This window comes from Mastigoproctus giganteus, chromosome 4 (genome assembly GCF_048544385.1).
Source record: "Mastigoproctus giganteus isolate SK-2022 chromosome 4, ASM4854438v1, whole genome shotgun sequence".
Taxonomy (NCBI): Eukaryota; Metazoa; Arthropoda; class Arachnida; order Uropygi; family Thelyphonidae; genus Mastigoproctus; species Mastigoproctus giganteus.
The window spans coordinates 112,703,574-112,717,575 of NC_143578.1; the positions used below are offsets into that span (position 1 = coordinate 112,703,574).

Below are 14,002 nucleotides of genomic sequence, written 5' to 3' on the forward strand. Positions count from 1 at the left end.
GTACAAAAATTTTATTTTTTCTAAAATAGACATACTGTCACAGTTTTGTATGCTTCAAAATACCTCCAAATAGTGTTTTGTAATATATTTCATTTTTCACTCAATTTAAAAATTAAAACTTAGTACTGATAACTTAGTAAAAATTAGTACTGAAATATCAGAACTTTTGTTTACAATTAACGTGTGGAAAGTAGATTATCTTATTTCATTCAGGATCTTTTTTATGAGAACATAATTTATACATTCAACAAATTCAAATGAATAATTTTTGCTTCTCCAATTTTTAGGTATATCTATAAATTTTTCCATGTGTTCATGAATGTCTTGTACAGAGTTCATTGATGCATTAATTTTTATGGCTAATATCACATTAGCATTAGTAGAGGCATATGATGCAAGAATGCAAGCTTATGCAGCATCAGCCAGGAAAAAAAAAAAACGCTCCCATTTCACCCCTCCGTTCGATCCAAATATCTGTCCAGCTCAGCCTTAAATTTATTTAGGCTATCAACTTCCACAACAAAGGATGGAAGTATGTTCCATCAACCAACTACCCACTGGCTAAAGGCAAACTTCCACACATCTATCCTACATCTGTCTTTCCTCAATTTGAAGCAAGAGGAAGAATCCCATCAGTATTGAGCATGCTCAAACCATTCAAGGCTTTATACACCTCTATCAGATCACCTCGCAGGTGTAATTTGCAAAACTTAAGCCTTTCTTCGTAAGAGAAACCCTTTGTTTCATTCACTAATCTTGTTGCCCTTCTCTGTACTTGTTCCAACAGCTCTACATCCTTCTTAAAAATAGGCCTCCAGACCTGTATACAGTACTCAAGTTGTGGTCTGACCATTGCCTTATACAAGGGGATAATCACCTCCTTATCCCTGCTAGAAAAATTCCTGTATATCATTGACAAGACACCATGAGCTACTCTTGCAGATCATCTCCACTGCTCAGAAAACTTCATATCTGCCTGCACAATTACCCCCAGTTCCTTTTCGTTCTCTACCACTGTCAGTGTAGTACCACAGAGTTGATACGTTACTCTGGGGTTGCTGTTTCCCATGTGTAGTACTTTACATTCGTCAATGTTAAACTTCATTTGCCACCTCTCATCCCATCTGCTCAACTTTTCTAGATCCTGTTGCAGCAGCGTACTGTCATTAGTGTCCTTAACAACCCTGCCAACCTTTGTATTGTCTGCAAACTTGGACATTAAGCTTGATATACTGTCATCAATATCATTTATAAATACAGAAAACAACAATGGACCCAACACCGAATCCTGGGGGATTCCACTAATAACATTAGTCCACGATGAGCAGTGTCCATTGATTACCACTCTGTCTTCTCCCACTCAACCATCCCTTTATCCATATTGTAGGTGTTAGATGACTTTCATCAACTGGTGAAATACCACCACTTTGCTTATTGGAGGCTTGAAGTGGTGAAACCCATGTTTAGTCTCTAGAGCAAAGTTTCCAGCACCCCCCTCCCCCCCGCTTCTCCTTCAACTCATGCACAGTACTAAGTACTATAGGTTTTGATTCCTTTGGTGTTTGGAGTTTTCATAAAAAAAAAAAAAAAATTTTAAAAAATAAAGTTATAAATAAAAAAAGAAATTATTAGGAAAAGGAAATGTTTGTGATAAATGCTAGGTTCTCCAGTATTTCCGCATTATAGCCAAAGTAACTTATGTGCCATCAAACTGCCATATCAACAACAACCAGTATTTCCCCCAGCTTCTTTAAGACTTAGAGGACCCTGCAGTTGTTTAGAGCAGATTAACTTATTGTCATAACTTCATTATTCATGTTTAATGAGGCTAATTTCCCTTAATTAGCCAAGACAACACAAAGGTGTAAGCTGAAGAAAATCCTCTGATTATTCAAGAAAGATAAATACATTCAAATTACAATGACACTCACTAAACCACCACTTTGCTTATTGGAGGCTTGAAGTGGTGAAACCCATGTTTAGTCTCTAGAGCAAAGTTTCCGGCGGCGCCTCCGTAGCCAGGTGGGAAGGAGCAGCAGTGCGTAGCACACGCTTCTTGATTAGACCAGGGTTCGAGCCCGTCACCACCAAATACGGAGGATGCGGAAAGGTCAGGAATGACCACCGCATATCCCGGAGCAATATGGCCTTGGTTGCTAATGCTCCTAAAAACTAAATAACAAACAACAAAGTTCCCCCCCCCCCCCACATACTCGTTCTTCAACCCATGCAGGGTACTAAATGCCGACCGGGCTAGCCGAGTGGGTAAAGTACCTGCCCGGCAACCCAAGGTCGCGGGTTCAATTCCCGCCTCGGGCTTGGATCAAAGTACTGCAAAAACCTTGGGAGGTGCAATATGGCCATAGAAACCGATGCGCCAACAACTACCAAATCAAAAAAAAAAAAAAAAATCAGGGTACTAAGTGCTATAGGTTTTGATACCTTTCGTGTTTGGGGTTTTCATAAAAAAAAAACAAAAAAAAAACCAATCATAGCTAACCTTATCCTGCAGTGTGCCATATATTATATCAGAAATGTATCAGTTTCCACCTAAGGCAAATTAAAATTTTGAAGAGAGAGTGAGAGACCATTGCAGGCTAAATTTAAAAATTCAGTTACCACTTTTCTATAAAAGCTAAAAAAAACTCAAATAAAAAATTTAAGGACAAGCTCTTTAATGGAATTAATACCCCCCCCCCCCTGCATTGATTCATCCACCTAATATTTTTAAGTATGTAAAGGAGTTTTATGCCAATCACTGGAAATAATCAAAATATGAGAGAAGTGTTATGTTTGTAAAATAAATTTAATTTAAGCTAACAAACAGATGCACTTCATTACAGCATTGTCATCATTAGGAGCTCATTATCACACCAACCTGTTATAAACTAACAAAAAAAATTTTTTTTTTTTTGAATCAACTATAAAATTGTTATTTACATCAGCATGTTAGGGGACATGCTAGGGACAAGAATATTCTAAACCTGATCGTCACCCAAAATTCAGATAGTATCATAGGACTGACAGTTGGATGATGAAGAAAGAGGTTGCAGTTGTTAGAAGTAAAGACAGATTTTACAGAAAAGGTGACTATTACAGTCTAAGATGTTACATGGTGTCTATTAACTGGGCTGTGGCAGAGGATGAGCTAGTACACAAAAACTATTTACATCTTTATATAAATAGTATAAATACAGGGTGTATTTATACTATTTATATAAAGATGTAAATAGTTTTTGTGTACTAGCTCATCCTCTGCCACAGCCCAGTTACTTTATATAAATACAGGGTGTCTCAAAAATATTGGTACAAATCTTTAGGGGAGGTAGGTAACATCTAAAGGAATGTGAATCGCATAGGAACCCATAACCGGAAACGTCACCTAAATCGGTACACGGGGCTGTTCATCAGTTCGCGAGAGGGAAAATTTCTGGTTTACTCATTCAAGCAGTAGTCACCGCAAGAAGAGCATGCATCGATATACGAACTGTGAGCTGGCAGACATGCACCTAGTGTATGGATTAGCAGAGGGCAATGGACGAGCCTCTCAATGAATTTATTGAGAATGCTTCCCAGACAGACATGTACCGGACCACTGTTTGTTTATGCGTGTGCATCAAAATTTGTGCGATTATGGGTCATTTAGAGATAACAGGAGTAGTGCGGGCCCACATTCGATGCGAACTCCCGCCATGGAAAAAAGTGTGTTGAATGGCGTCCAGAATAATCCTACTTCCAGCACACGTGTCGTTGCCTCTGCCTTAGGAGTGTCTCGTTGCAGTGTACAGCATGTCTTTCCTTACACCCCTTTCATTTCCAAAGGGTTCAGTTACTGCTCCCCCAAGATCATCCTGCACATGTGACTTTTGCGCAGTGGTTTCTCCAAGAAAGTGTTCAAGACTTGAATTTTCCAGCCTACGTTTTGGTCACGGATGAGGCTTATTTCACTCGGGAAGGCTTATTCAATCAGCACAATGCTCATGTGTGGGCTCACGACAACCCATACGGTTTGCGCCCCCATGCAGCACAACATCGCTTCACAAGGGGGGCAGGTATGGTCAGTGACTGCTTAGTCGGCCCATACCTGTAACCATCCTGCATGAACTCTGCTAAATATTGGATCTTTCTTGAACAAGTTCTACCAGGGTTACTTGACAATGTTCCAGCAAATGTGAGACGCAGCATTTGGTTTCAACATGACGGGGTGCTTGCCCATTATGGAAGGTGTGTTCGTGACCATTCGAACCGGCGTTTTGGGCGTCGATGGATTGGCCGTGGTGGACCCGTTGCCTGCCCCCCGCGCTCACCTGATTTATTGAGCCTTGATTTCTTTCTTGGGGGACCCTGAAATCTATCGTGTATGAATCGCTTGTGGAGATGGAAATGGATCTCGTGGCTAGACTCATCTGCACTGCTGCTACTTTCAAAGAAACTCCAGGTGTGTTCGACCGGGTCCGCCAATCCATGCTGCGTCGGTGTCACGCATTCATCGCGTCTCATGGTGGAACCTTCGAGCTTCTGTTGTAACATCATGAAATGCATCCATCTCGTACTCCACTGTTAATATTATGTCAAATAAATATTTGCCACTAATTACTGTCTTGTGTCATTTCTGCTTCTTGTGCCTCTGCTACTACTTTCCCGTGACGTTTCCGATTATGGGTTCCTATGTGATTCACATTCCTTTAGATGTTACCTACCTCCCCTAAACATTTGTACCAATATTTTTGAGACACCCTGTATATATATAGACAGAATATAGAGGACAGTATGAGCAAAGCAACTAGCAAACACCACACGCGCTATAAAAAAGCACACTTTGCTTTGCGCTGCTCATACTGCTCTCTGTATTGTGTCTTATATTTCTGTTATCAACTTCATTTATTATTTTCTTAGTAATCTGGTCTAGCAGTGAGTGCTTAAGCTTTCCTGTTCTTTCTGTTGCTGCACTATGGTCTCCATTATGCAATTTTATTGCATAATGGCGTGCTGATGTTTTAGTTAATGTCTGACTTCATCTGTTGTGGAAATCTTGCGTTACATATGAAATGCAGTAAATTCACAGCCGTTATATCCAGTGGCCCTCTGATGAGAATGGATATAATGATTGTTTTTTGTTTGTTTGTTTCTTGTTGTATATTTTATATCTAGTTTTTTTAGGGTTGGTTATTATGTCTCTTTTTTGATATTTCACATTTTTTGACCTCAGTGTTATCAAGTGGGCGCCAGTCTAAATTTATCATTTATTAATTTGGCTTTGTTTGCCACGATATCTAATTATATTTATAAAAAAATTTAACATACAATCCTACCACATTTCTTCTATTTCCTCTTCTTTCTTTGTTATTTATTTCTTCACTCTTTTGCTACTTCCTCCTTTTTCTTTTTTTTCTCGCTAATTTTATATATATATATGTGTTAGGGCATGATTCGATTTAATTTTTGGATTTGTGTTTGTAATGTAATTTATATAATCACGTGGGAGGCATTTTAGGCATTAAGGCCTAATGGCGCTGCATAACAATTTTTGTGCTAGCAGATGCTTGTTTGCCTAAAGATCTATGTTGAAAAATTAAAATGAGATAAGTTAAAGAAATATAAAAAACAATTTAAAACTGAATATAAAAGGTTAGAGGAAACAGAAAATTAATTATGAATAAAAAGTTAGAGAAGAAGGAAGATGAAGGAAAAAAAGTAAAAAATGGGAAAAATTAGGAATAAAATTACATCATTCACATGGCCATCTCTCTCTCTCTCCTACTTCCTCTGGGGCTTTGAGCAGACAGACAGCCATATTAAACAAATGTCTCATGCATACCCGTTTCTGTAGTCATAACATCAACAAAGTATGCACCTATGATTTCAAAAATCTATTTACCAGCATATTGCACGATAATCTAAAAAAAGTACTAATTCACTATTATGAAGGATTTCAGAAAATTCTAGGCTGTAGCAAACAATACTGGCTAGATTAATAAATTTGTGTGTAATTAACAATTACATTCTAATGGGCGATATCATCTATGTGCAGAGTAGAGGTGTGGCAATGGGAGCGAGCTGCTCGTGTTCCATTGCCAACCTCTACTTGTACTACTATGAAAACAAAATAAAAGATATTATATTCTACTGATTTATTGACAATGTTTTGGTTATCGATTGCGATAATTTTGATAACATGGCATTGGAAAAACACCCTCGACCTGACTATCAAATGCACCAATCCAAATAGCCACCTCCAAGCCACTTACCTCAATAGTAAAATCATAATTAAGGAAAATAAAGTCCACACCCGGTACTACGAAAAACGAGACCTCTTTAATTTTCAAGCCATTAAGCTTACAAACTGGGAGGCAAATTTAGCAAAACAAATACATGGCAATGCAATTAGAAATCAAGCCAACTGAATAATATGCAACTGTAATAACCTGGAAAATATGCTGGGCACATTAAAGTTAAAAAAGTTAAAAGCCAATTTAATTAAGAATAAAATGCAAATTAAGGTCATCAGATTCCATATAAATGCAGCTATTCAAGCCATTTTAATTCGACATCAGCCTGAAATTAATCCTAATGGGGTCACTTAGCAACTCTTTGGACCTCATTAGTCCCCCCCAGGTTTATTGCACTCAGACAAGGCTCATTGACTGACCACACTGTAACCTGGATGTCAAAAATCAGACCCTAAAACTATGCAAATCTCCTTCCAATAGAGAAAATATTTATAATTTTCTCTGGCTGACCCTGGCTAGATTAATTTGCCTACCACTCCCTTAAGAGCTTAAGCAGACTATTGCCCAGCTTATTTTTCAGGATAATTATATATGGCATCAGAAAAACCATATTGCATATATACACATTATGTTTCACCCCACCATTAGATTCAATTAATAGGCAAAATAAATTCCAGTGCACCTTAAGGAATAAAATCACTGCTGTGGGAGGATGTAAATATAGGAGACCGGCAGAATTGCATAACAAGTACAGGTCACTGTTGAAAAAAAGCCGTGAAATAGGGTTGAAATTGAAAGTGTCTGCAATTCTGCCCAGACACGATAGGAGGGAGTATATGATGAGAGCCTTGTCGATCAATTCGGCCCTGGAAAGATTGTGCAAGGCTCAAGGGGTAGAATTTTTTTCAGCCTGGAATGTACTTTAGAATAGAATCTTTAATTGCAGCAATGATAGACATACAATTAGTCCCGTCACAGCATGGTGGTGCCAGGTGGTACTTTTTAACAGGAGGGATTGCTTCTACAGGGATGGGATACACTTAAATAGAAAGGGTGCAAGAATATTTGCCGATGCTATCGAGGCAGTGTTAGGCGGGTCAGAAAACTGGTAGCTTGGGGGGAGACAAAGACGAATAGATTAACAGTAGCCACTGGCAGAGGTGAAAGATTCTTGCACTGCTTCTGTTGGAATGAGCAGAAGCCTGAAAAACAAGATGCAGGATATTTCAGAGACTGCCGGGAGTCATTGCGGTACAAATAATTAAGAATAAATGTTAGGGTAGCTAAGAATAGAAATAGGTGCATGTATACTTGCGTGTACACCAATGCTAGGAGTTTAGTAAATAAATTTGATGAATTTGAGGTATTGCTCAAAACATCAAAGGCAGATATTGTTGGGATATCAGAGATGTGGTGTCACACAGATATAAGGGATGCAGAACTGGAATTTGGGGAGTACAACGTCTACAGAAAGGATAGACTGGATAGGAAGGGAGGAGGGGTTATGCTATTAGTTAAGAAATACATAAAATCCAAGGAAGTGAAGCCAGTGGACATCGCTGGACAGTGCAGTGTCGAGTCAGTTTGGTGTGACATAAGCATTGGGAGATAAAAATTGAGAGTAGGAGTGTGCTATAGGCCTAATGACTCTGATGAGTATAATAAGATACTGTACAGGGAAATAGAGTGGGCCAGTAAATCAGAGAGTCTTATAATGGGAGATTTTAATTTCCCAGATATTGACTGGAATTTGGGGGCTGGTCACTCACACACTAGCAAGGCTTTTGTGGATTTATTGGATGATTGTTTTCTACTATCTAAGATAAATGAACCACTAGGTGGCAGTTATCACAGTGTGCTGAAGTGGGATTTACTCAAAGAGGTAACTACCATTAGGGGTAAAGGGAAGGGTTATTGCTTTCGTAAAGGCAACTACGATGAACAGAGACAGTATTTAAATTCTGTACAGTGGGACCAACTGATGATGTTACCAACAGCAAATGCAAAATGGGAAGCATTCAAAGAACTTATCTTTGAAGCTACTAGGCTTTACATACCAACTAAGAAATATTGTTCAAGGTTTAGGCCTAAATGGATGTCAGGTGAACTGATGAGACATATGGCAGAGAAGAAACATGCATGGGATACATACAAATTAACACATGACACAGAAGCCTATGATAGATACAAGTTGATCTGTAACCAAGTTACAAAGGAGGTTAGGCAGGCGAAGGCAGATTACGAGAAATCTTTGGCAAGGGATGCAAAGAAAAACAGCAAAGAGTTCTTTACTTATGTAAACTCTAGAAGGAAGGGGATGAATCAGATTGGTCCACTTGATATCGATGGGTCAACTGTTGATCCTGCTCAGGTAGCTAACAAACTAAATGAATATTTTGCATCGACATTTACACATGAGGAGTTATTTAGCGAGGGGAAAGCCAGAGGTGTATTCAACTCTGACAGTAAGCTAGAGAATCTTGTAATAACTGAGAGTAAAGTGAAGGAAAAATTGTTGAAGATAAACACAAGAAAGGCACCCAGGGTGGATGGGATATATCCAGTTATATTAAAGGAGGCAGCAAAGGAAGTAAGCAAACCCTTAGCCATAATTATGAGAGCTTCCTTGGACTCAGGGGAGGTACCCACAGACTGGAGATGTGCAAATGTCACACCAATTCACAAAGGAGGATCAAAGGCTGACATGTAATTATAGACCTGTGAGTTTAACTTCTGTTCTAGGAAAATTAATGGAGGCACTAGTTAAAGAAGCACTGCAGGATCATTTAGACAAGACTTCAGCTATAGCTCGGACACAGCATGGTTTTGTTAAGGGGAAGTCTTGCCTGACCAATTTGATTGGTTACTATGATGCAGTCACAAAGGAACTGGATGCAGGGAATAACTTTGATATTATATACTTGGATCTTAGAAAGGCTTTTGATACTGTTGCACATGGAAGACTGCTGCACAAATTGGAGCAGTGTGGCATTGGAGGCAAATTGCTGCTGTGGATAAAGGGGTGGCTGAGGGGGAGAAGGCAGAGAGTGGTAATCAATGGACACTGCTCGTCATGGACTAATGTTATTAGTGGAGTCCCTCAGGGCTCAGTGTTGGGTCCATTATTGTTTTCTGTATTCATAAATGATATTGATGAGGGTATATCAAGCTTAATATCGAAGTTTGCAGACGATACAAAGGTAGGCAGGGTTGTCAAGGACACTACTGACACTATGCTGCTGCAACAGGATCTGGAAAGGTTGAGCAGATAGGCTGAGAGGTGGCAAATGAAGTTTAACATTGATGAATGTAAAGTACTACACATGGGATACAGCAACCCCAGAGCAACGTATCAACTCTGTGGTACTACACTGACAGTGGTAGAGAATGAAAGGGACCTGGGAGTGGTTGTGCAGGCAGATATGAAGTTCTCTGAGCAGTGCAGACGGGCTGGAAGAGTAGCTCTTGGTGTGTTGTCAATGATATATAGGAATTTTTCTAGCAGGGACAAGGAGGTGATAATTCCCTTGTATAAGGCAATGGTCAGGCCACACCTAGAGTACTGTATACAGGCCTGGAGGCCTCATTTCAAGAAGGATGTAGAGCTGCTGGAACAAGTACAGAGAAGGGCAACAAGATTAGTGAATGGAACAAAGGGGTGCTCTTATGAAGAAAGGCTTAAGTTTTGCAAATTGCAGTGTCTGGAGACTAGGCACCAGCGAGGTGATCTGATAGAGGTGTATAAAGCCTTGAATGGTTTGAGCACGCTCAATGCTGATGGGATTCTTCTTCTCGCTCAGAATAATCACCTGAGCGGGCATAAATTCAAATTGAGGAAAGACAGATGTAGGATAGAAGTGCGGAAATTTGCCTTTAGCCAGCGGGTGGTTGGTTGGTGGAACATACTTCCATCCCTTGTCGTGGAAGTTGATAGCCTAAATAAGTTTAAGGCTCAGCTGGACAGGTATTTTGAACGAACAGAGGGGTGAAGTGGAAGTGTTTTTTTTTTTTTTTTTGGCTGATGCTGCATAAGCTTGCTTTCTTGCATCAAATGCCTCTACTAACGTTAATATATATATATAGTTATCTCACTGGGCATGAGTTGGTTGTTATGCTGTAGAAAGGTTATACCAGTCCTTGCCCAGTGGATAACATTACTAATTAGAATTAACATAGTATCTTAATTTAGTTTAAAGTTGTACTAAAATGTGTTATTACTTCATTTCTCACATCTATCAATCAGTTGTTTAATGCCTTGATCATAGAAGTCTGCACTTTTTGCCTGAAACCACGATTCCACTTCATGATGACTTCCTGAGATGAATCAAAGTGGCGTCCACACAATGGTTTCTTCATTTCTTGAAACAAGAAGAAGTCTGATGGTGCTAGGTCAGGAGAATAGGGTGGATGCTGCAGTAGTTCGAAGCCACACTGACTGGGCAACAAAGTTGGTGGTAGAATCAGCTGTGTGAGTCGGTGCATTGTCTGACAGAAGATGTACACCTTTGGTTAACATTCCATGCCTTTTCACCTTCAAAGAATCGCTAACTTTTCCAAAAGATTTCTGTAGTATTCTCCAGAAGTGTAAAACCACGAGGTAGGTAATCTGTCAGGATAACCCCTTTTCTATCTCAAAACACAGACAACATCACCTTCTTCGCAGATGAAGTGGTCTTTGCCTTTTTGGGAGGTTAGGAGGAGGTGTGCTTTCACTACTTTGACATGTCGTTAGTCTCTAAATCATACTGGTACACCCAGCATTCGTAATTTGTCACCAACTGATCAAAAAATTCTCAACATCCACATTACACAAATCCAACAGTTGGCGAAAACATTGCATTTGACATTTCTTCTGCAAAGGCATCATCATCAATCTGGAACCCATCATGCGGAGACCTTACACATGTGCAGATGGTCATCTAAAATGCTGTGGGCAGACCCATAACTAATTCCCACTGCATTTGCAATAAAATGAATTATCACACATCAGTCACTTAGCACCATCTGCTCAACCTTTACAACAGTCTCAAGTCACTGTCTGTGGGTGTTGATGGCCTTCCTTCTCTTGGCTCGTCAAAGACAATTGTACGACCGCACTGAAACTCCCATTTCCACTTTTTTACAGTGTCATAGGATGACAATTCTGCCCATACACAGCATTCATTTCTTCAATTTTCTGAGCTTTCTTGCTCTGCAAATGCAGGAACTTGATCACTACTCGATACTCCACTTTGTCAACCCCAGCATCCTTCCTCAGATTCCGGCCTCCACCTCTAGTGTACGATCACCTATGGGAATGAAATTTCACGTTTTAGTTATTGAATATATAGACAACTTATATTAAGAATGTGGCATCTTCCTACTGATGTTTTATCTTGGGTCAGGGTACGAACTTTTTGATACCCCCTCCTCGTAGATGAATTAACTAATTAATTTTAATTATTACCAGACCTGCAAAATAGATCAGATGGTGTCCTAGCAACCTATAAATTTCAGAACTTGGACCGAAACACGGTCTTTTCATACCAACCACCATCCATAATGATTACAGGTAAATATCTATGTACTTTATTTATACTGATGCATACCCATTGAGCTTTGGGTCCCAATCCCAGTTTGCTGTAAATACCAATCTAAAATTAAATTATTGTAATTTTCAGTCACATTATATTATAATTGGGATACCCAAAACTAAAAATGGATAATGAATTTTAATAAAACTGTTATTGGGACTACAGAAATAGGTATGCATGAGACACTCATTTAATATGGCTGTCTGTCTGCTCAAAGCCCATGAGGAAGTAGCAGAGAGAGACGAGCCATGTGAATGAATGAATGACTGAATGTAATTTTATTCCTAATTTTTCCCATTTTTTACTTTAATTCCTCCTCTTCCTTCTCTTTTTATTCATTATTAATTTTCTGTTTCCTCTAATCTTTTATATTCAGTTTTAAATTGCTTTTTATATTCATTTAACTTATTTCATTTTAATTTTTGAACATAGATTTTAGGCGATCCAGCATCTGCTAGCACAAAAATTGCTATGGAACATCATTAGACCTTAATTCCTCCCACGCAAATATAAATTATACTACAAACACAAACACAAAAATTAAAGAGAGTCATGTCCCAATGCTATTAGTGTGCATATGTTTAATTGAAAATTTTTGCAATAGCATTAACGCCACATATCTACTACTGCAATACAACTGAAAGATTCATTATAGCATATAAAACATAAAATTAGCAATTAAGTATATATAAATAAAACTTTATTATTTATTTTGTTTCATGTGCTATATAGGAATAGATTAATTTATTATCTATTAATTTATTATATCTATTAATTTTCAGATTGGTGTTTTTAATTGTCAGATTGGTGCTGTAGATATGTGGCATTAATGCTATTGTAATAGTTATCAATTAAACATTATACACACATTGTTTTACTTAAGGCATGATCCTGTTTATTTTTGGATTCATTTTTGCTGGTGTATCTTGGATGGAAAGCATTTCAGGCTTAATAGTACTGACTAGCAATTTAGTGTATAGAATTTTTTTAATGTATAGAAAGATATTCAAAAATGCATGAAATATAATGCAATACATATCAATACATTAAATGCATTCATGATCTAACTTTTTTTTTTTTTACATTGCTATACCAGACCGTTATTGTGGATGTATATAGTAAATATCTGCAGAACTTATGGTGCTATTGGTTAACTAGTGAGGTACTCTCTACTGACCTGGTGGTCATAGGGTACATTCTGTATTTCACAATAGTGGCCTGGTGGTCATAGGGTACAGAATGTACCCTATGACCACCAGGCCACTATTGTGAAATATATTTTGGTTTTTTAAAATAATTTTATTCAGTCTGGGAAACTTTACTAAGGTGAGAAATATGCTATAATTGTCATTCTATCAGTGTCACATAATCTTGGCAATTGTACATTTTACTACGAACAACTCTGTGCAATATTAGGTTTCAAAAATCTAGCAAGAGCTAAGTCCCAACTTTTCCTTATTTGACATGTTTTGCTGTACGATGAAATACCTCAAAGAGAAATTGGGGAGGAAGGGAGGGAACAAGAACATCTAGTATGTGGGTATCACCTAAAGGAATAAAGAAAGTGTATGGTAAAGGAACCTGGCTAAGGTGAATACATCCTGTTCCTTAAGTGTAATATCTTAGTTTCATGGACTCATGATCTAGCTCTTGTAGGTGGAACTATTGTCAACAGATCTTCCAATTACCATTGAATAAAGTATTGGAAATCTGAGTTGCACTTTACTGCTGTGCAGCTTATTGTGCTATCATAATAATTTATATGGAGATATGTATAGTCTTATGATTCTTTTGTGTTATATAATGTCACATGACTTGTACTGCTAATATATGTTGGGTTTTATATTTGTATCTATTTCTTTTACAGATTGACAATGGTATGTAGCAGGGAGAATTAAATGCTAATGCCATTAAATAGGAAGCATTTTGAGGTGCTGACTGGGCAGTAATTCTTTCCAGAGGAGCAGTAGACTGCTGCATCATGTTGGGGTTGATTTTTTTTTTTTTTTTTTTTTTTTTTAGTTCATTTCAAAAAAGGAAGTAAAATTATGTTTAAAACTATTAAAACTATCATAAGCTGATTTAGATATATTAAACAAGATACAATCTAGATATAAAAATGCAAATGACAAATAATGCTTGATCAAAAAAAAAAAAAAAAATTCCAGTTAGTAGTTTTAGCAGGAAAAGCTGTTATCA

General features: G+C 38.0%; 1 protein-coding gene across 3 annotated transcripts in view; it reads left to right on the plus strand.

The window, feature by feature from the left end:
• Positions 1–13,790, plus strand: part of Tnpo (transportin 1) — a 563,147-nt gene extending 549,357 nt beyond the window's left edge. For all 3 annotated transcript variants that reach the window (XM_090372882.1, XM_090372884.1, XM_090372883.1), the window contains one exon: positions 13,671–13,790. The gene's annotated coding sequence lies outside the window, so the exon portion shown is untranslated. The remainder of the gene's footprint in view (positions 1–13,670) is intronic.
• The last annotated feature ends 212 nt before the right edge of the window (positions 13,791–14,002 follow it).